Source organism: Oncorhynchus nerka, linkage group LG5 (assembly GCF_034236695.1).
Source record: "Oncorhynchus nerka isolate Pitt River linkage group LG5, Oner_Uvic_2.0, whole genome shotgun sequence".
NCBI classification, from domain to species: domain Eukaryota; kingdom Metazoa; phylum Chordata; class Actinopteri; order Salmoniformes; family Salmonidae; genus Oncorhynchus; species Oncorhynchus nerka.
Genome location: NC_088400.1, coordinates 52440304 through 52465095, shown reverse-complemented (window position 1 = coordinate 52465095; position 24792 = coordinate 52440304). Strand labels below are relative to the sequence as shown.

At 43.2% G+C, this 24792-nt stretch overlaps 1 pseudogene; it reads left to right on the top strand.

The window, feature by feature from the left end:
• The first annotated feature begins 9954 nt into the window (after positions 1 to 9954).
• On the top strand, positions 9955 to 24440 carry LOC115129174 (large ribosomal subunit protein mL39-like; annotated as a pseudogene).
• Positions 24441 to 24792: the final 352 nt, after the last annotated feature.

The window sequence follows — 24792 nt, the reverse complement described above, 5'->3', positions numbered from 1 at the left end:
GACAGTAAGCCGGACGTGTAAAATGGTTAGACAGTAGAGACTAGTATACGGACAGTAAGCCGGACGTGTAAATGGTTAGATAGGAGAGACTAGTATACGGACAGTAAGCCGGACGTGTAAAATGGTTAGACAGTAGAGACTAGTATACGGACAGTAAGCCGGACGTGTAAAATGGTTAGACAGTAGAGACTAGTATACGGACAGTAAGCCGGACGTGTAAAATGGTTAGACAGTAGAGACTAGTATACGGACAGTAAGCCGGACGTGTAAAATGGTTAGACAGTAGAGACTAGTATACGGACAGTAAGCGGACGTGTAAAATGGTTAGACAGTAGAGACTAGTATACGGACAGTAAGTCGGACGTGTAAAATGGTTAGACAGTAGAGACTAGTATACGGACAGTGTCGGACGTGTAAAATGGTTAGACAGTAGAGACTAGTATACGGACAGTAAGCCGGACGTCACGAATGGTTAGACAGTAGAGACTAGTATACGGACAGTAAGCGGACGTGTAAAATGGTTAGACAGTAGAGACTAGTATACGGACAGTAAGTCGGACGTGTAAAATGGTTAGACAGTAGAGACTAGTATACGGACAGTAAGCCGGACGTGTAAAATGGTTAGACAGTAGAGACTAGTATACGGACAGTGTCGGACGTGTAAAATGGTTAGACAGTAGAGACTAGTATACGGACAGTGTCGGACGTGTAAAATGGTTAGACAGTAGAGACTAGTATACGGACAGTAAGCCGGACGTGTAAAATGGTTAGACAGTAGAGACTAGTATACGGACAGTAAGCCGGACGTCAAAATGGTTAGACAGTAGAGACTAGTATACGGACAGTAAGCCGGACGTGTAAAATGGTTAGACAGTAGAGACTAGTATACGGACAGTAAACCGGACGTGTAAAATGGTTAGACAGTAGAGACTAGTATACGGACAGTAAGCCGGACGTGTAAAATGGTTAGACAGTAGAGACTAGTATACGGACAGTAAGCCGGACGTCAAAATGGTTAGACAGTAGAGACTAGTATACGGACAGTAAGTCGGACGTCAAAATGGTTAGACAGTAGAGACTAGTATACGGACAGTAAGCCGGACGTGTAAAATGGTTAGACAGTAGAGACTAGTATACGGACAGTAAGTCGGACGTGTAAAATGGTTAGACAGTAGAGACTAGTATACGGACAGTAAGCGGACGTGTAAAATGGTTAGACAGTAGAGACTAGTATACGGACAGTAAGCTGGACGTGTAAAATGGTTAGACAGTAGAGACTAGTATACGGACAGTAAGCGGACGTGTAAAATGGTTAGACAGTAGAGACTAGTATACGGACAGTAAGCCGGACGTGTAAAATGGTTAGACAGTAGAGACTAGTATACGGACAGTAAGCCGGACGTGTAAAATGGTTAGACAGTAGAGACTAGTATACGGACAGTAAGCCGGACGTGTAAAATGGTTAGACAGTAGAGACTAGTATACGGACAGTAAGCCGGACGTGTAAAATGGTTAGACAGTAGAGACTAGTATACGGACAGTAAGCGGACGTGTAAATGGTTAGACAGTAGAGACTAGTATACGGACAGTAAGCCGGACGTAAAATGGTTAGACAGTAGAGACTAGTATACGGACAGTAAGCCGGACGTCAAAATGGTTAGACAGTAGAGACTAGTATACGGACAGTAAGGGTTAGACAGTAGAGACTAGTATACGGACAGTAAGCCGGACGTGTAAATGGTTAGACAGTAGAGACTAGTATACGGACAGTAAGCCGGACGTGTAAAATGGTTAGACAGTAGAGACTAGTATACGGACAGTAAGCGGACGTGTAAAATGGTTAGACAGTAGAGACTAGTATACGGACAGTAAGCCGGACGTCACGAATGGTTAGACAGTAGAGACTAGTATACGGACAGTAAGCCGGACGTCACGAATGGTTAGACAGTAGAGACTAGTATACAGACAGTGCCGGACGTCAAAATGGTTAGACAGTAGAGACTAGTATACGGACAGTAAGCGGACGTGTAAAATGGTTAGACAGTAGAGACTAGTATACGGACAGTAAGCGGACGTGTAAAATGGTTAGACAGTAGAGACTAGTATACGGACAGTAAGCCGGACGTGTAAAATGGTTAGACAGTAGAGACTAGTATACGGACAGTGTCGGACGTGTAAAATGGTTAGACAGTAGAGACTAGTATACGGACAGTAAGCCGGACGTGTAAAATGGTTAGACAGTAGAGACTAGTATACGGACAGTAAGCCGGACGTGTAAAATGGTTAGACAGTAGAGACTAGTATACGGACAGTAAGCCGGACGTGTAAAATGGTTAGACAGTAGAGACTAGTATACGGACAGTAAGCCGGACGTGTAAAATGGTTAGACAGTAGAGACTAGTATACGGACAGTAAGCGGACGTGTAAAATGGTTAGACAGTAGAGACTAGTATACGGACAGTAAGCCGGACGTGTAAAATGGTTAGACAGTAGAGACTAGTATACGGACAGTAAGCCGGACGTCACAAATGGTTAGACAGTAGAGACTAGTATACGGACAGTAAGCCGGACGTGTAAAATGGTTAGACAGTAGAGACTAGTATACGGACAGTAAGCCGGACGTGTAAAATGGTTAGACAGTAGAGACTAGTATACGGACAGTAAGCCGGACGTGTAAAATGGTTAGACAGTAGAGACTAGTATACGGACAGTAAGCGGACGTGTAAAAATGGTTAGACAGTAGAGACTAGTATACGGACAGTAAGTCGGACGTGTAAAATGGTTAGACAGTAGAGACTAGTATACGGACAGTAAGCCGGACGTGTAAAATGGTTAGACAGTAGAGACTAGTATACGGACAGTAAGCCGGACGTCAAAATGGTTAGACAGTAGAGACTAGTATACGGACAGTAAGCGGACGTGTAAAATGGTTAGACAGTAGAGACTAGTATACGGACAGTAAGCCGGACGTGTAAAATGGTTAGACAGTAGAGACTAGTATACGGACAGTAAGCCGGACGTGTAAAATGGTTAGACAGTAGAGACTAGTATACGGACAGTAAGTCGGACGTGTAAAATGGTTAGACAGTAGAGACTAGTATACGGACAGTGCCGGACGTCAAAATGGTTAGACAGTAGAGACTAGTATACGGACAGTGGGACGTCACGAATGGTTAGACAGTAGAGACTAGTATACGGACAGTAAGCCGGACGTGTAAAATGGTTAGACAGTAGAGACTAGTATACGGACAGTAAGTCGGACGTGTAAAATGGTTAGACAGTAGAGACTAGTATACGGACAGTAAGCCGGACGTGTAAAATGGTTAGACAGTAGAGACTAGTATACGGACAGTGCCGGACGTCAAAATGGTTAGACAGTAGAGACTAGTATACGGACAGTAAGCCGGACGTGTAAAATGGTTAGACAGTAGAGACTAGTATACGGACAGTAAGCCGGACGTGTAAAATGGTTAGACAGTAGAGACTAGTATACGGACAGTAAGCCGGACGTGTAAAATGGTTAGATAGTAGAGACTAGTATACGGACAGTAAGCCGGACGTGTAAAATGGTTAGACAGTAGAGACTAGTATACGGACAGTAAGCGGACGTGTAAAATGGTTAGACAGTAGAGACTAGTTAGATAGGAGAGACTAGTATACGGACAGTAAGCCGGACGTGTAAAATGGTTAGACAGTAGAGACTAGTATACGGACAGTAAGCGGACGTGTAAAATGGTTAGATAGTAGAGACTAGTATACGGACAGTAAGCGGACGTGTAAAATGGTTAGACAGTAGAGACTAGTATACGGACAGTAAGCCGGACGTGTAAAATGGTTAGACAGTAGAGACTAGTATACGGACAGTAAGCCGGACGTGTAAAATGGTTAGATAGGAGTAGTATACGGACAGTAGTACGTGTAAAATGGTTAGACAGTAGAGACTAGTATACGGACAGTAAGCACGTGTAAAATGGTTAGACAGTAGAGACTAGTATACGGACAGTAAGCCGGACGTGTAAAATGGTTAGACAGTAGAGACTAGTATACGGACAGTAAGCGGACGTGTAAAATGGTTAGACAGTAGAGACTAGTATACGGACAGTAAGCCGGACGTCAAATGGTTAGACAGTAGAGACTAGTATACGGACAGTAAGCCGGACGTCAAAATGGTTAGACAGTAGAGACTAGTATACGGACAGTAAGCTGGGACGTCAAAATGGTTAGACAGTAGAGACTAGTATACGGACAGTAAGCCGGACGTGTAAAATGGTTAGACAGTAGAGACTAGTATACGGACAGTAAGCCGGACGTGTAAAATGGTTAGACAGTAGAGACTAGTATACGGACAGTAAGCCGGACGTCACGAATGGTTAGACAGTAGAGACTAGTATACGGACAGTAAGCCGGACGTGTAAAATGGTTAGACAGTAGAGACTAGTATACGGACAGTAAGCTGACGTGTAAAATGGTTAGACAGTAGAGACTAGTATACGGACAGTAAGCCGGACGACACGTAAAATGGTTAGACAGTAGAGACTAGTATACGGACAGTAAGCCGGACGTGTAAAATGGTTAGACAGTAGAGACTAGTATACGGACAGTAAGCCGGACGTGTAAAATGGTTAGACAGTAGAGACTAGTATACGGACAGTAAGCCGGACGTCACGAATGGTTAGACAGTAGAGACTAGTATACGGACAGTAAGCCGGACGTCACGAATGGTTAGACAGTAGAGACTAGTATACGGACAGTAAGCCGGACGTGTAAAATGGTTAGACAGTAGAGACTAGTATACGGACAGTAAGCCGGACGTGTAAAATGGTTAGACAGTAGAGACTAGTATACGGACAGTGGTTGGTTAGACAGTAGAGACTAGTATACGGACAGTAAGCCGGACGTGTAAAATGGTTAGACAGTAGAGACTAGTATACGGACAGTAAGCCGGACGTGTAAAATGGTTAGACAGTAGAGACTAGTATACGGACAGTAAGCCGGACGTCACGAATGGTTAGACAGTAGAGACTAGTATACAGACAGTAAGCCGGACGTCACGAATGGTTAGACAGTAGAGACTAGTATACGGACAGTAAGCCGGACGTGTAAAATGGTTAGACAGTAGAGACTAGTATACGGACAGTAAACCGGACGTCACGAATGGTTAGACAGTAGAGACTAGTATACGGACAGTCACGTGTAAAATGGTTAGACAGTAGAGACTAGTATACGGACAGTAAGCCGGACGTCAAAATGGTTAGACAGTAGAGACTAGTATACGGACAGTAAGTCGGACGTCACGAATGGTTAGACAGTAGAGACTAGTATACGGACAGTGTAACATGTAAAATGGTTAGATAGTAGAGACTAGTATACGGACAGTAAGCCGGACGTGTAAAATGGTTAGACAGTAGAGACTAGTATACGGACAGTAAGCCGGACGTGTAAAATGGTTAGACAGTAGAGACTAGTATACGGACAGTAAGCCGGACGTGTAAAATGGTTAGACATTAGAGACTAGTATACGGACAGTAAGCCGGACGTGTAAATGGTTAGACAGTAGAGACTAGTATACGGACAGTAAGCCGGACGTCACGAATGGTTAGACAGTAGAGACTAGTATACGGACAGTAAGCCGGACGTCACGAATGGTTAGACAGTAGAGACTAGTATACGGACAGTAAGCCGGACATGTAAAATGGTTAGATAGTAGAGACTAGTATACGGACAGTAAGCCGGACGTGTAAAATGGTTAGACAGTAGAGACTAGTATACGGACAGTAAGCCGGACGTGTAAAATGGTTAGACAGTAGAGACTAGTATACGGACAGTAAGCCGGACGTGTAAAATGGTTAGACATTAGAGACTAGTATACGGACAGTAAGCCGGACGTGTAAAATGGTTAGACAGTAGAGACTAGTATGCGGACAGTAAGCCGGACGTGTAAAATGGTTAGATAGTAGAGACTAGTATACGGACAGTAAGCCGGACTTGTAAAATGGTTCGATAGTAGAGACTAGTATACGGACAGTAAGCCGGACGTGTAAAATGGTTAGACAGTAGAGACTAGTATACGGACAGCAAGCCGGACGTGTAAAATGCTTAGATTAGTAGAGACTAGTGTACGGACAGTAAGCCGGACGTGTAAAATGGTTAGACTCTACATTAGACCAGCGTGACTGACAGTGTGAGCTGAAAGGTACGAAATGGTTAAAAACACTGAAACTCTCTCTCGAAAAAGACTACACAGGTACATTCAGTCTACAGCTGTTTAAGTACTTTAGTCTAGTAAACTCAACCGAGAACCACTGGGTGGTACTTTGAAAGATCCATTCTAATGAACACTTCCTCTGGAAGATACCTTCCAACAGACACTCCGAGACAGAGAAGCTACAGCTACAAAATACATTGTGAATTCTGGGGGACACAACCAGAGACTTCTGATGAACTACTCTCCACAGACTGATCGAGTGATTACAACAGAGCGAGACGACAAAGACATACAATTGTAAATATGTACATTGCATTTCTAAATACGAATGAGCGGTTGTTGGGTTATTAAATATCCATATTTACAGTGAGCGTATTATTCAACTGTATGTATGATAGGTGAAGTCCTTTGCCTCTTCTTTTCCCGCTCCTTCTTTACATGCCCTCCCTTTTCATTGTGTAACAAGCCGTCATATCGGGTTAGTCCACTAGGGACTTTTCATTGCATTATGTAGTAATAAGTGTGTAATCTATCCTCTTTGTTTTGTTTATGTACTTCTGTGTGATTATTTAGTTAGTTAGTAAATAAATAATTAAGACAATTTGTATATCGCTGATTCATCATTTATGCTAGGGTTCATGCAGATATTCAAGAATTTTGCGACATTCAGAATGACACGGAAGAGGGAAATAAGAATTAATTAATTGACTGATGTAAGAGATATTCTTTAGAGTTTAGTCGGGAGACAGTTACTCGTTGAATAAACTTCCCGTGGTGCCTCAAGATTACTAATTGAGTTAATTGATACATGTTTAATGTAATCATCGTAATAATTAAATGTAGTTTATTGATTTGATAAAATAATAGTCAAACACATTAATGATAGGAGTGTATTACTCGCTAATGTTCAATCTCTGGATATAAAGTTGACGAGCGGAGGGCAAGGATTTCCTTCCAGAGAGACATCAGGGATTGTAATATACTCTGTTTCACGGAGACATGGCTCTCTCGGGATATACTGTCTGAGTCCGTACAGCCAGTTGGGTTCTCAGTTCATTGCACAGACAGGAATAAACGGGCAGGGGTGTATGTTTCAAGATTAACTACTCATGGTGTGATTGTGATAACATATAGGAACTCAAGTCTTTTGTTCACCCAACCTAAAATACCTCACAATCAACTGCTGACCGTATTACCTCCTAAGAGAATTATCTTCGCTTATAGTCACAGACATGTATATTCCCCTTCAAGCTGATACCACGATGGCCCTCAAAGAACTTCACTGGACTCTTTGCAAACTGGAAACCACATATCCTGAGGCCGCATTTATTGTAGCTGGAGATTTTAACAAAGAAGATTTGAGGAAAAAGCTACCGAAGTTCTATCAACATATTGACTGCAGTACTCACGCTGCTAAAACACTCAACCACTGCAACTGTCACATGAGATGACGTTGGAGAGACGAAGCAGGTACGGGGAGTAAAACATTTAATAAAGACGGACATAGAACAAAACAGGAACAACGTCAACAAACTAATATTAAAGACAAAAACAATACAATGCAGCAGCGGGGAACAGAGCTGGGGAACTGACAAATATAGGGGAGGGAATGAACAGGTGATAATAATGCTGATGCGCGTGATGAGGCAAGGCAGGTGTGAGTGATGGATGGCAGGAGTGCGTGATGCAGGGCAACATGGCGCCCTTAAGTGGCAGGGGGAGGGAAGAGCGGGAGCAGACGTGACAGTACCCCCCCCCCCCTCTTGGGACGCCACCCGGCATCCCACCTGGACGAGTCGGCCAAGATATGGACGCTGGGGCAAGCCGGTTGGGGCGTGGAAGCCCGACAAACCGTCAGGAGCGTGAGAGCCTGGCGAGCTGGCTGAGGCATGGGAGCCTAGCGATCCGGCTGAGGCATGAGAGCCTGGCGATCCAGCTGAGGCAAGACGCCTGTCGATCCTGCTGCAGAGAGGGAGCCTGATGATCCGGTGGAAAGTGACGTGGGATGGGAAGCCGGCAAGCCAACCGAGGTAAGGAAACCACTTGAGCCAGCTAGGGCGTGGAAGCCTGACGAGCTGGCTAGGCACCCCCGGTTCCATCGGTGGCGACCCAGAGCCGATGCCACCATATACCAACCGGAACGCCAGTACTCCCCGATGTTGGCTGCTGCATTCTGTCACATAAGATGATGCTGGAGAGACAAAGCAGGTATGGGGAGTAAAACATTTAATAAAGACGGACATTGAACGAGACAGGAGCAGCATCAGCAAACTAATATTATAGACAAAAACAATACAATGCAGCCGCGGGGAACAGAGCTGGGGAACTGACAAATATAGGGGAGGAAATGAACAGATGATAAGTGACTCCAGGTGAGTCCAATAACGCTGATGCACATGACGAGGGAAGGCAGGTGTGCGTGATGGATGGCAGGAGTGTGTGATGCAGGGCAACCTGGTGCCCTCAAGCGCCAGGGAGAGGGAAAAGTGGGAGCAGACGTGACAGCTACTTCAACTTCCGGGATGACTACAAGGCCGTCCCCCGCCCTCCCTTCGGCAAAACTGATCACGACTCCATTTTGCTCCTCCCTTCCTATAGGCAGAAACTGAAACAGGAAGTACCCGTGCTAAGGACTATTCAACACTGGTCTGACCAATCGAAATACACATTTCAAGATTGTTTTGATCACATGGACTGGGATATGTTCCCGGTAGCCTCTGAGAATAACATTGACAATTTTTCTGATATGGTGAGTTTATCAGGAAGTGTATAGGAGATGTTGTATGCACTGTGACTATTAAAACCTACCCTAATCAGAAACCGTGGATAGATGGCAGCATTCGCACAAAACTGAAAGTGCGAACCACCTCATTTAACCATGGCAAGGTGACTAGGAATCTGGCAGAATACAAATAGTGTAGTAATTCCCACCATAAGGCAATCAAACAAGAAAAACATCAGTATAGAGACGGAGTCCCAATTCAACAGCTCAGACAGGAGACGTATGTGACAGGGTCTACAGACAATCACAGACTACAAAAGGAAAACCAGCCACGTCGCGGTCACCGACGTCTTGCTTCCGGACAAGCTAAACACCTTTGCCCGCTTTGAGGATAACACAGTGCCACCAATGCGGCTCGCTACCAAGGACTGTGGGCTCTCCTTCTCTGTAGCTGATGTGAGTAAGACATTTAAACGTGTTAACCCTCGCAAGGCTGCCGGACCAGACGGCATCCCTAGCCGTGGCCTCATTTATGTGCAGACCAGCTGGCGGGTGTGTTTACGGACATATTCATTTTCTCCCAATCCCAGTCTGCTATCCCCACATGCTTCAAGATGTCCACCATTGTTCCTGTACCCAAGAAGGCAAAGGTAACTGAACTAAATGACTATCGCCCTGTAGCACTCACTTCTGTCATCATGAAGTGCTTTGAGAGACTAGTCAAGGATCATATCACCTCTACCTTAACTGACACCTTAGACCCACTTCAATTTTCTTAACGCCCCAATAGATCCACAGATGATGAAATTGCCATCGCACTGCACACTGCCCTATCCCATCTGGACAAGAGGAATACCTATGTAAGAATGCTGTTCATTGACTATAGCTCAGCAGTCAACACCATAGTACCCTCCATGCTCATCATTATGTTCGAGGCCCTGGGTCTGAACCCCGCCCTGTGCAACTGGGTCCTGGACTTCCTGACCGGCCGCCACAGGTGGTGAAGGTAGGAAACAACTCCTCCATTATGCTGATCTACAACACTGGGGCCCCACAAGGGTGCTTGCTCAGCCCCGTCCTGTACTCCCTGTTCACCCATGACTGCATTGACATGCATGCCTCTAACTCAATCATCAAGTTTGCAGATGACACAGTAGTAGGCTTGATTATCAACAATGACGAGTGTGGTGACCTCTTACTCAATGTCAACAAAACAAAGGCGATTATCGTGGACCTCAGGAAACAGCAGAGGGAGCACCCCCCTATCAACATCGACGGGACCGCAGTGGAGAAGGTGGAAAGCCTTAAGTTTCTCGGCCTACACATCACTGACAAACTGAAATGGTCCACCCACACAGACAGTGTGGTGAAAAAGGCGCAACAGTGCCTCTTCAACCTCAGGAGGCTGAAGAAATGTGTATTGGCACCTAAAGCCCTCACACACTTTTACAGATGCACAATTGAGAGCATCCTGTCGTGCTGAATCACCACCTGGTACGGCAACTGCACCATCCGCAACCACCTGCACCCAATATCACAGGAAGGCCAAAAAGATCATCAAGGACAACAACCACCCGAGCCACTGCCTGTTCACCCCGCTATCATCCAGAAGGCGAGGTCAGTTCAGGTGCATCAAAGCTGGGACCGAAAGACTGTTAAATAGCCATCATTATCACCTTAGAGGCTGCTGCCTATATACATAGACTTGAAATGACTCGCCACTTAAATGAATGGAACACTAGTCACTTTAATAATGTGTACATATTTTGCATTACTCATCCCATATGTATATACTGTATTCTATTCTATTCAACTGTATCTTGGTCTATGCCGCTCTGACATTGCTCGTCCATATATTTATTTATTCTTAATTCCAGTCCTTTACTTAGATTTGTGTGTATTGTGTGTATTGTTGTGAAATTGTTAGATATCACTGCACTGTTGGAGCTAGAAACACAAGCATTTCGTTACACCAGCAATTAACATCCGCTAAACATGTGTACATGACCAAAACAATTTGATTGATTTGATTTGAGATAGGGATACTTGATTCTGTTCTGTCTGAAGATGTCACTATTGTACAGACTACTGGGGGGCTACATATATTCAATAAAAAGTATCTGACACAACCTGACCTACGACATGTGGGCGAGGTTTAAAGTGGAACATAACAAATGAAGAGCTCCACTCTTTCCATAAAAGAGAGTAGGCATATTATATTGTGTCATGTATGATCGTCATTGAAATGGGAGACAGATTGCATATAGGCCTACGGAAGCCGAGGAGAGACGAGATATTTTGTCACCACCCGCGAGAATGGTGACTGGAGAATGTCAGGAGTGATATAAATTCGGAATGTACTACATATGCCAACCTAACCCTTTCTGCAAGACTATGTATTTTCCTCTGCGTAAACCATCCTGGATTCTCCAAATGATCCCTGAAGAAGGCATGCAGAACAGAAGCAAGTTTTTAACCCTGGTCTGAAATTATGAGCAAATCAGTATACAGTCTAACTGAAATGCATTACATTAAGTTTTCCCCAACAAAACGAGAAGTGGATTCCTCCCCGTCAGTACTGGAGATTCTGGACACTGCTGGGACAGATCAGTTTGCTTCTATGATAAACCTTTACATCAAGAACGGCCAGGGCTTCATACTAGTCTACAGTCTGGCCAAGACATCAAGCCAATGAGAGATCAGATCATCAGAGTTAAAATGTGATTTCTGAGTTTGTAGTTCCCTGACTGTGTCACTAGATTGAAAGTTCATTTGGAACATGATTAGAGTCATGGCGGCCCTATTGAAATCAATGAATATAGGCTATATTCTAGTAAATTCTAATGGTCTAGTAATTACTCTAGTTTATTCCACTACTAATTATTAAATATAATGTGTGTGTGTGTGTGTGTGTGTGTGTGTGTGTGTGTGTGTGTGTGTGTGTGTGTGTACAGTGGGGCAAAAAAGTATTTAGTCAGCCACCAATTGTGCAAGTTCTCCCACTTAAAAAGACGAGAGAGGCCTGTAATTTTCATCATAGGTACACTTCAACTATGACAGACAAAATGAGACAAAAAAAATCCAGAAAATCACATTGTAGGATTTTTTATACATTTATTTGCAAATTATGGTGGAAAATAAGTGTTTGGTCAATAACAAAAGTTTATCTTATATTTTTGTTATATACCCTTTGTTGGCAATGACAGAGGTCAAACGTCTTCTGTAAGTCTTCACAAGGTTTTCACACACTGTTGCTGGTATTTTGTCCCATTCCTCCATGCAGATCTCCTCAGTGATGTTTTGGGGCTGTTGCTGGGCAACACAGACTTTCAACTCCCTCCAAAGATTTTCCACGGGGTTGAGATCTGGAGACTGGCTAGGCCACTCCAGGACCTTGAAATGCTTCTTACGAAGCCACTCCTTCGTTGCCCGGGCGGTTTGTTTGGGATCATTGTCATGCTGAAAGACCCAGCCACATTTCATCTTCAATGCCCTTGCTGATGGAAGGAGGTTTTCACTCAAAATCTCACGATACATGGCCCCATTCATTCTTTCCTTTACACGGATCAGTCGTCCTGGTCACTTTGCAGAAAAACAGCCCCAAAGCATGATGTTTCCACCCCCTGCTTCACAGTAGATATGGTGTTCTTTGGATGCAACTCAGAATTCGTTGTCCTCCAAACACGACGAGTTGAGTTTTTACCAAAACATTCTATTTTGGTTTCATCTGACCAATCTTCTTCTGGATCATCCAAATGCTCTCTAGCAAACTTCAGACGGGTCTGGACATGTACTGGCTTAAGCAGGGGGACACGTCTGGCACTGCAGGATTTGAGTCCCTGGCGGCGTAGTGTGTTATGTCTTCCATTTCCTAATAATTGCTCCCACAGTTGATTTCTTCAAACCAAGCTGCTTACCTATTGCAGATTCAGTCTTCCCAGCCTGGTGCAGGTCTACAATTTTGTTTCTGGTGTCCTTTGACAGCTCTTTGGTCTTGGCCATAGTGGAATTTGGAGTGTGACTGTTTGAGGTTGTGGACAGGTGTCTTTTATACTGATAACAAGTTCAAACAGGTGCCATTAATACAGGTAACGAGTGGAGGACAGAGGAGCCTCTTAAAGAAGAAGTTACAGGTCTGTGAGAGCCAGAAATCTTGCTTGTTTGTAGGTGACCAAATACTTATTTTCCACCATAATTTGTAAATAAATTCATTAAAAATCCTACAATGTGATTTTCTGGATTTTTTTCCCCATTTTGTCTGTCATAGTTGAAGTGTACCTATGATGAAAATTACAGGCCTCTCATTTTTTTAAGTGGGAGAACTTGCAGAATTGGTGGCTAACTAAATACTTTTTTGCCCCACTGTATATCTTACCACTAGTATATTACCATGAGTATTTATATGTTCCTGCTACCAGTCACTTGTCAGCCCTCTTTACATGTATATCCGTCTATCCCTGTATATAAACTCAGCAAAAAAAGAAACATCCTCTCACTGTCAACTACGTTTATTTTCAGCAAACTTAACATATGTAAATATTTGTATGAACATAACAAGATTCAACAACTGAAACATAAACTGAACAAGTTCCACAGACATGTGACTAACAGAAATGTAATAATGTGTCCCTGAACAAAGGGGGGGTGGGGTCAAAATCAAAAGTAACAGTCAGTATCTGGTGCGGCCACCACCTGCATTAAGCACTGCAGTGCATCTCCTCCTCATGGACTACACCAGATTTACCAGTTCTTTCTGTGAGATGTTACCCCACTTTTCCACCAAGGCACCTGCAAGTTCCCGGACATTTCTGGGGGGAATGGCCCTAGCCCTCACCCTTCGATTCAACAGGCCCCAGACGTGCTCAATGGGAATGAGATCCGGGCTCTTTGCTGGCCATGGCAGAACACTGACATTCCGGTCTTGCAGGAAATCATGCACAGAACGAGCAGTGTGGCTGGTGGCATTGTCATGCTGGAGGGTCATTTCAGGATGAGCCTGCAGGAAGGGTACCACATGAGGGAGGAGGATGTTTTCACTGTAACGCACAGCGTTGAGATTGCCTGCAATGACAACAAGCTCAGTCCGATGATGCTGTGACACACCACCCAGACCATGATGGACCCTCCACCTCCAAATCGATCCCGCTCCAGAGTACAGGCTTCGGTGTAACGCTCATTCCTTCGAAGATAAACGCAAATCCGACCATCACCCCTGGTGAGACAAAACCGCGACTCGTCAGCGATCCAGCGACGGTGGGTTTGTGCCCATAGGTGACGTTGTTGCCGGTGATGTCTGGTGAGGAGGACCTGCCTTACAACAGGCCTACAAGCCCTCAGTCCAGCCTCTCTCAGCCTATTGCGGACAGTCAGCGCACTGATGGAGGGATTGTACATTCCTGGTGTAACACAGGCAGTTGTTATTGCCATCCTGTACCTGTCCAGCAGGTGTGATGTTCGGATGTACCGATCCTGTGCAGCTGTTGTTAAACATGTTCTGCCACTCCGAGGACTATCAGCTGTCCATCCTGTCTCCCTGTAGCGCTGTCTTGGGCGTCTCACAGTACGGACATTGCAATTTATTTCCCTGGCCACATCTGCAGTCCTCATGCCTCCTTGCAGCATGCCTACGGCATGTTCACGCAGATGAGCAGGGACCCTGGGCATCTTTCTTTTGGTGTTTTTCAGAGTCAGTAGAAAGGCCTCTATAGTGTCCTAAGTTTTCAGAACTGTGACCTTAATTGCCTACCGTAAGCTGTTACACGGAACCCAAACCGTCTGCGCGCGTGTGCGCCATCGTGCGCTATCGTGCATAAATGTATTTTGTCCCCCTACACCAAACGTGATCACGACACGCAGGTTAAAATATCAAAACAAACGAACCAATTACATTAATTTGGGGACAGGTCAAAAAGCATTAAACATGTATGGCAATTTAGCTAGTTAGCTTGCACTTGCTAGCTAATTTGTCCTATTTTGCTAGCTTGCTGTTGCTAGCTAATTTGTCTTGGGATATAAACATTGAGTTGTTATTTTACCTGAAATGCACAAAGTCTTTTACTCTGACAATTAATCCACACATAAAAGGGCCAACCGAATCGTTTCTAGTCATCTCTCCTCCTTCCAGGCTTTTTCATATTTGGACTTTTATCGTGATTGGCATCTACACTTTTACCACAACAACCGGCAAAACATTTAATCTTTCAATCACCCACGTGGGTATAACCAATGAGGAGATGGCACGTGGGTACCTGCTTCTATAAACCAACGAGGAGATGGGAGAGGCAGGACTTGCAGCGCGATCTGCGTCAGAAATAGGAATGACTTCTATTTTAGCCCTTGACGTCGCAGATGCTCGTTGGCGCGCGCGAGCAGTGTGGATGCAATAATTGAATAACATGGATTTCTACATTTATTTTGCGACGCTCGCTCACGCGACGTGTCTGGTCTGTGAGTCTTTTGTAGGGATGCATGATATATCGGTGAACATATCAGAATCGGCTGATATTAGCTAAAAATGCCAACATCGGTATCGGCCGATGTCTAGTTTAATGCCGATGTGCAAAACCGATGTCAAAGCTGACGAGCGTAATGATGCCATGTAAAATTGCGCTACACGTGCAACACAGCATTCCTAACCTAGCCCACAATGTCTGCTGTGTGGATTGAGCAGTCAACAAGTCGGGCAGTCATTTGAAAGAGTAAGAACGTTTCAGCGAGACAACTCAAAAGGCGAAATCCATTAAAGCCACGATAATGAAATTCATTGCCCTTGACAATCAACCGTTCGTTCTCTGTCGTGGGTGATTTTGGCTTTCGCTGACTGGTCGAGCACAGGTACACACTACCAAGTGCACTATTTTTCAGATGTTGCACTACCGGATTTACACAGTAATAGCGCCAGTGCTATTAGCTTCACGACATACATACTATGGAACGCCGTTTGGGTCTTTGCGTGTCAAAAAAGACACAGTAGCACTGTCAAAGATATACAAAAAAGTCTGCAAACACCGGCCACGAGCGATGTGTTTACAATAACTCATTGGTAATAAAGCATAATTTGTTTGACCGCAACTTCTGGGGTAGCTATCTTTAGCTTGATAACTAGCTAGCACCAATACAACCAGCCTCAAAACAATGACCAGTAGAAACTGCAGTCATTTTCATTATTCTTAGCAATGATTTAGGAATCCTTGTGAGTAAGTATTTTTGTATGCCTATTGAAATTGAACTTCAGTTCATGAAAATAAATAGCTAGCCAGCTACTTAACCATGTTGCTCAAAGCTAACATTATAAGCAGCCAGCTAGGTTCATCTGGCTAGTGCGGCTCGACCGGACCGGGTTACGTGTTGTGAAGGGAGCCACAATAAGGATTAGGCACAATAGTGGAATTTGCGGTTTGTTATTTTAGATGAATATAGCTACTGAAACAGATTGTCGTTTTGTTATGTTTTTAGGGAAGAACATTGTTTGCATCCATGAGCTAGCTAGCTTTATTTTATGACCAGCACTGTAGGTGTGCGAGACAACTTTACCAGCATCATAGCATACGTATCGATGAATCATATTGTGACATATGAAATACGACTGATTGTGTAATAACTACATTAAAAAATGAATGAACGCATTAAATTATGTGACGTGCAGTCATATTCATGTCCTGATTGGTCAACAAGCTTATTTGACCCGTCAAACAGTGTTATTTGACACGCAAAGACCCAAATGGCGTTCCATAGAAATCCTGGTTGAGAATGAAACGACTGAACAAATGAACAACAAAATAGCACAGCAAGTAAGTGAAAGAAACAGGTTTTGATTATGTTTTACTGGTAATGGGGACATACATAAATGCCAACAAAGTAACTTTTTGGTCAGTGTGGAGTGTGTGTAACCTGTATTTAACTAGGCAAGTCAGTTAAGAACAAAATTTTATATACAATGACGGCCTACCCCGGCCAAACCTGGACGACGCTGGCAAGGAAAATGTCAGATATTGGTATCGGCCAAAAATGTCATATTGGTGCATCACTAGTCTTTTTGAGTAAGTCTCTAAGAGCTTTGCACACCTGGATTGTACAATATTTGCCCATGTATACTTTAATTCTTCAATCTCTGTCAAGTTGGTTGTTGATCATTGCTAGACAGCCATTTATAAGTCTAGCCATAGATTTCAAGTCGATTTAAGTCAACTCTAGCTAGGCCACTCAGGAACATTCAATGTCGTCTTCGTAAGCAACTCCAGTGTATATTTGGACGTGTTTTAGGTTATTGTCTTACTGGAAGGTGAATTTGTCTCGCAGTGTCTGTTGGAAAGCAGACTGAACCAGGTTTTCCTCTAGGATTTTCTTTTATCCCCCAAAAAACTGTCTAGTTCTTGCCGATGGCGAGCATATCCATAACATGATGCAGCCACCACGATGCTTGAAAAAGTGGTACTCAGTGATGTGTTGGATTTACCACAAACATAACTAAAGTTCATTTCTTTGCCACATTTTTTTGCAGTAGTACTTTAGTGCCTTATTGCAAACAGGATGCATGTTTTGGAATATTTTTATTCTGTACAATCTGTCATTTAGGTTAGTATAGTGGAGGAACTACAATGTTGTTGATCCATCCTCAGTTTTCTCCCATCACAGCCATTAAACTCTGTAACTGTTTTAAAAGAACCATTGCCCTCTTGGTGAAATCCCTGAGCGGTTTCCTTCCTCTCCGGAAACTGAGTTAAGAAGGACGCCTGTATCTTTGTAGTGACTGGGTGTATTGATACACCATCCAAAGTGTGATTAATAACTTCATCATGCACAAAGGAATATTCAGTGTCTGATTTTATTTTATTTTTACCCATCTACCAATGCAAGGCATTGAAAAACTCTGTTCTTTGTGGTTGAAACTGTGTTTGAAATTCTGTACTTGACTGAGGGACCTTACAAATATCTGTATGTGTGGGGTACAGAGATGGGGTAATAATTCCAAAATATGTTAACACTATTATTGCACACAGTGAGTCCATGCAGCTTATTATGTGACCTGTTAAGCACATTTTTACCTGGACTTTTTACCTGAACTTATTTAGGCTTGACAAAACAAAGGGGTTGAATACTTATACATTTTTTTTGTGTATTCATTTGTAAATATTTCTAAAAACAAAATTCAGTTTTGACATTTTGGGCTATTGTGTGGATAATTGGTGACACACAATCTCAATTGAATCCATTTTAAATTCAGTCTGTAACAACACAATTTGGAAAAATTGGGGTGTGAATACTTTCTGAAGTCACTGTGCTGAGAATTTTAGTGTGTATTGAGGTAATGAAGTTAAAAAATATATATATATATATATAATACTTGTTTTGCTTACCCACAAACTGAAGTTACTTGTTTTGAGTTGATTTGGCTCACCTAGAAAATGCATCAAGATAATTGGTCTTGTTTTAAGATATTCTGACTTGTTTCAATACTTTTCTTTAGGTTAAAGTAAGCAAAAATAATGTAACATTTTTTTTAGATGTCAAGTCATTGTATTCTTATGTTATGAGATGCCGTATCTAGGTAAGATCAACATTTATGCAATGTACATGTAGTGTACAGGGCCATAGATACTCTATACGGCAAACTTTTGACACCAGACATATTTGCCCCCTGTGGTGGTTTTCTGGCGGTGGTGACTGGCTGGTCTCAGACTAACGTGACTGTGGTGATTGGCTGATGGTTTATGTTTGTGTGTGTGTGGCCTCTCCCTCCTTAGGCATACTGGCGGTCATGTGCAGCCCTCCTGGGCCAGGTCCTTCAGGATTCCTTTAAAGAGGACCTCTCTGTGGAGCTGCTCAGAGTCCCAGAGGTGCTAGGTAAATGCCAGGAAACAATCATGCCCATGTTTTCCCTACCATTTTCATTAAAAAAACATCAGGAAATGACTGGCATCTAGTTAACAGATTGGTACTGAATCCTATGGGGATTGGGGTGTTTCTTGTGTTTCTACTCAGCAATAGACAGTGCATTCGGGAAAGTATTCAGATACCTTGACTAGTTGCACATTTTGTTATGTTACAGCTTTATTCTGAAATTGATTAGGATAATCTACACACAATACCCCATAATGACAAAGCGAAAAAACATAAATAATTTATTACATAAATATTCTGACCCTTTGCTATGAGACTCTTAATTGGGCTCAGGTGCATTCCTGTTTCCATTGATCATCCTTCAGATGTTTCTCCAACTTGATTGGAGTCCACCTGTGGTAAATTCAATTGATTGGACATGACTTGGGGAAGGGCACCAAAAAGCTCCGGTCTAAGGTCCCACAGTTGACAGTGAATGTCAGAGCAAGAACCAAGCCATGAGGTTGACAGAATAGTCCGTAAAGCTCCGAGACAGGATTGTGTCGAGGCACAGATCTGGGGAAGGTTACCAAAAAATGTCTGCAGTATTGAAGGTCCCCAAGAACACAGTGGCCTCCATCATTCTTAAATGGAAGAAGTTTGGAACCACCAAGACTTCCTATAGCTGGCCGCCTGGCTAAACTGAGCAATTGGGGGAGAAGGGCCTTGGTCAGGGAGGCTGACAGAGCTCCAGAGTTCAAAAATCAAATCACATTTTGTCACATACACATGTTTAGCAGATGCTGTTGCAGGTGTAGGGAAATGCTTGTAATGCTTCTGTGGAGATGGGAGAACCTTCCAGAAGGACCAAGATCTCTGCAGTGCTCCACTAATCAGGCCTATATGTTAGAATTGGTGACCCTCAGTAAAAGGCACATGACAGCCCGCTTGGAGTTTGACAAAATGCACCTAAAGGACTCTCAGACCATGATAAACAAGATTCTCTGGTCTGATTAAACCAAAATGTATACCAAGACTGAATGCTTCATGTTGTGGGGATGTTTTTCAGTGGCAGGGACTGGGAGACTAGTCAGGATAGAAAGAAAGATGACCGGAGCAAAGTGCAAAGATCCTTGATGAAAACCTGCTCCAGAGATCTCAGGACCACAGACTGGGGTGAAGGTTCACCTTCCAACAGGACAGTGACCCAAAGCACACAGCCAAGACAATGCACGAGTGGCTTCGGGACAGGTGGCTTCGGGACGAATTGAGGCGGTTCTGAGGGCAAAAGGGGGTGTAAACTCAATATTAGGAGGGTGTTCCTAATGTTTTGTGTACACAGTGTATATAATACATATAATGTAATCTTTTTGCAGTAACTTCAGGAGCATTCTGTTGTGATGTGGTGCTGAATTCTCAGACGCCTGGAACCCTTCAGAGGTCAGTGTGTGTGTATATTCTGGTGTGTGTGTAAATATGTGTATTAATCTCTGGTGTGTGCATACGCTTGTTATTCTCTGTTGTGTTCGTGTGCATACAGGGGAGTCCAAAATGATTGACACCCTTGATAAAGAGCAATAATAAAAAATCATTTAAAAAAAGGGAAGTTCAGTTAAGAACAAATTCTTATTTATAATGATGGCCAAACCCAGACCACCCTGCGCCAATAGTGTCCACCCTATAGGACTCCCAATCACGGCCGGATGTGATACAGCCTGCATTCGAACCAGGGACTGTAGTGACAAGTCTTGCACTGAGATGCAGTGCCTTAGACTGCTGCGCCACTCGGGAGCCCAAATAATGACCGTAGAAAATAAATATTTAATATACTGAGCTATTATTGTATGCTAAAAGAAACTAATACAATTGCCCACAGATTTTGTTTCTTAAAAAGGTAGGGCTTAAAATTATTGACACCTTTAAAGATTTGTATAAATAAAGTAGTCAAAAGTTTAGTTTTTGATCACATATTCCTAGCAAGCAATGACTACATCAAGCTTGTGACTATGAACTTGTTGGATGCATTTGCAGTTTGTTTTGGTTGTGTTTCAGATTATTTTTGTCCATTAGAAATGAATGGTAGATAATGTATTATGCAACTTTGGAGTCATATTTATTATAAATAAGAATAGAATGTTTCTAAACACTTCTACATTAATGTTGAATGCTACCATCACTACGAATAATCTTGAATAAATCATGAATAATGATATGACTGAGAAAGTTAGAGGGTTATAAAAATGATAAGCCCAACACATGCTAACCTCTCACCATTGCCAGTAACAGAGGAGGTTAGAATGTCTTGGGGGTATGATCTTTGATCCTCTCAGTCATCATTATTCACGATTCATTCAGGAATATCCGTCATCATGGTAGCCATCACATTATTGTAGAAGTGTTTAAAAACATATTATATTCTCATTAACAAAAAGAGTGAGTCCAAAATGAATTATTTACCATTCAATTCTATTGGGCAGAAAATAATCTGAAACACAACCAAAACACCAAAACGAACTGCAAATGCATCCAACAAGTTTGTAGAGTCACAAGCTTGATGTAGTCATTGCGTGCTTGGAAAATGGGACCAATTACTTAACTTTGACTACTTTATTCATAAGAATCTTTAAGGGTGTCAATAACTTTGACACCTACCTCTTTATCAAGGGTGTCAATAATTTCGGACACCACTGTGCATGCGTGTTAAGCAAAGTGAAATGACCTGAGAGTGTGTGTGTGTCCCAGGAGTCCCTGCACTCTCTGACACGTGGTGCTCAGCAGCTGATCCAACGGGACCTGCCCTGTGAGCCTGTTTAGGTGGCGCCCCCTGTGGCCCTGGAGGTCTTCTCTCACAGCAGGTACTTTATTTCTATAACCTCTGTTGTTCAATTGTATCATTTTTGGGGGATAAATTATACAAGACAAGCCGAAATAATGCAAAGGTATTGAATTTGGCCATCGGTACCCTCTGTCGGAGGACTGAGAAGGGGAGGCAGCTTGTTACATGCTGTTATAACCTCCTAGCATTTATCTGGGCAAAAGGCCTATTGGCAAAGCCAGTTTCGAAACCTCTCTTCTCTTGCAATATTTTCCCCTCTATCCCTTTTCCTCCATTTTCATAGCTCATTTGCACTTATTTTTACTCTGTTTCGTATTCTCTCTTCCAGTGTTCTAGCTGTGCCTGTGTCTGTGTCTGTGTTTGCAGGTGTAAGCAGGAGGAAGTGGAGGAGAAGTCCTAAAGGCACAAAGTCCTAAAGGCACAGTGATGCTCTACAGGTGAGCTACAGGAACTGTACCGTGGTAGAACTCACTCACACAGACTATTGCCATCCTTATTGAATACACACTCCTCTTCACTGTGTTCTCATACACATATGACACACACACACTTGTCTCACCTCCTATCTGTCTGTCTCTTAGGTGTGGGGGGACCATGTTATGTTGAGTGGGCGCCCCTTGGTGGCCAGGACAGGGCTGTGCGCTCAGTATGAGGTCACTGCCATCCACCCTCTAGGAGAGGGCGAGTGGGGTCTCCACCGCCGGGCCCAGGGGCTCTCACTGCCCCTCCAGCTACAGGTACATATGTGCACAAATCTGCAGGACATGTTTCTGTCAATGTATGAAGCATCTTTGGATGTGTTCGAGTGTCACTGAGTGAATGGGTGTCACTGAGTGAATGAATGTCACTGAGTGAAAGAGTGTCACTGAGTGAAAGAGTGTCACTGAGTGAAAGAGTGCCACTGAGTGTATGAGTGTCACTGAGTGAATGAGTACCACTGAGTGAATGAGTGTCACTGAGTGAGTCATTGAATTTATTTATCCTGCTCTCTTTCCTTAGGTCCACTACACTGTGTGGAGGAAACTGAGGAGCAGTGCAGAGAACCTGGTAATAAAATATTACTCTTCACAATTTAAAGACCAAGTTCACATTTTTGAAGTTGTAGCTTATATGCGACATACCTAAAATGTTGTAATTTCATCTGAACTGTTTTTAAGTTTGTTAGCTGGTTATTCAACAACGTCCAGAGTCTCCTGGCTAGCATTTTTGGAGCATGTCGCAATGCCAGTGGAAATTGTTCGTACCAGCTAGCGGTGCATTACAAATGTTCTGAGAATCAGGTTACGCTCCACGTTATTTTGAGTGGTTTGGATAAAACAACACCGCCTAGGTAAGTCAAAATGAGTTAAAACCCATCCTGATCTCACTTTTTTATTTTTACTGAAAGGTTTCTACAGTATCTCAAATCTTTACTGCTGATGTGCACAATTGTCTGGGTCCATATCAACAGTTGACTAATGAACAAAATTCTAAAATATGTTTGAGTAAAGTGATCCTTTAAAAAGTGAAATATCCCTTTTAAGATTCCCTATCAGTATCTATTTATACTTAATTATTGAACTGCCGATTTAATCTTATTGGCTCTCCCTCTCCGCAGGTTGAGGTGCCCAAAGGATCAGCCAATGAAGCCGTTTCAGATACATTGACTCCGCCCTCTGCCCCTGAACAGTCTCCTCCCCCTACCGCACAACAAGGATCATAACTATAACCATGTCATTATATATGTATTTGTAATATTTGTGAAATAAATGTGTACAAAATGTATACGGTATGGAAATCATCCCCTCTCCTCTGTATACTAAATGTTTGCTGAAAATTAAGCGGGTTATTGGTTTATGACAGTGTAGCTGATGTGGTGTAGAATGAAGTTGCTGATCTTGGGTCAGTTTTGCCCCCACTAATGGTTAAGGTTAGGATTGCGGTAGGGGAAGCTGATCCTAGATCTGTACATAATAGCTGATATGGAATCAAAGTCTTGTTGTGCAGAACGTAACTGGTTTGCACCCAGTAAGGGACAGAACCTACTCGGTTGCCACAGCACAGCCCAGTTTACTGTTCCTTAATATTTCATGCTTAATCTTTCATGCTATCACAGTGCAATCCGTTTTGTCACCAAAGCCCCATATACTACCCACCATTGCGACCTGTACGCTCTCGTTGGCTGGCCCTCGCTTCATACTCGGCGCCAAACCCACTGGCTCCATGTCATCTACAAGACCCTGCTAGGTAAAGTCCCCCCTTACCTCAGCTCGCTGGTCACCATAGCATCTCCCACCTGTAGCACACGCTCCAGCAGGTATATCTCTCTAGTCACCCCCAAAACCAATTCTTTCTTTGGCCGCCTCTCCTTCCAGTTCTCTGCTGCCAATGACTGGAACGAACTACAAAAATCTCTGAAACTGGAAACACTTATCTCCCTCACTAGCTTTAAGCACCAACTGTCAGAGCAGCTCACAGATTACTGCACCTGTACATAGCCCACATATAATTTAGCCCAAACAACTACCTCTTTCCCAACTGTATTTTATTTATTTATTTATTTTGCTCCTTTGCACCCCATTATTTTTATTTCTACTTTGCACATTCTTCCATTGCAAAACTACCATTCCAGTGTTTTACTTGCTATATTGTATTTACTTTGCCACCATGGCCTTTTTTGCCTTTACCTCCCTTCTCACCTCATTTGCTCACATTGTATATAGACTTGTTTATACTGTATTATTGACTGTATGTTTGTTTTACTCCATGTGTAACTCTGTGTCGTTGTATCTGTCGAACTGCTTTGCTTTATCTTGGCCAGGTCGCAATTGTAAATGAGAACTTGTTCTCAACTTGCCTACCTGGTTAAATAAAGGTGAAAATAAAATTAAAATAAAATAAAAATGCTTGCCGGGGATTTGAAACCCAAGTCAAATGAATTGGTGACCTGTAGTGTGTGATATAGCCATCTGTCTTCTGTGTGGAATGAAAGCTGTGGTCCGTGTTAAAGCCTTACACTAACACACCCCTCTGCGGCCTTTAACTGCTCAGCTGATGGTATGTGTGCAAAGTGTGTGTATTGAGTGGTCAGCAGTTTGCTAACACACAAAGACGGGTTTGTGCTGCTCGACCGTCAGGGGCAGAGCGGCTGTTGTGTCTGTTGCTTTGGGACAGGTGTGTGTGTGTGTGTGTGTGTGTGTGTGTGTGTGTGTGTGTGTGTGTGTGTGTGTG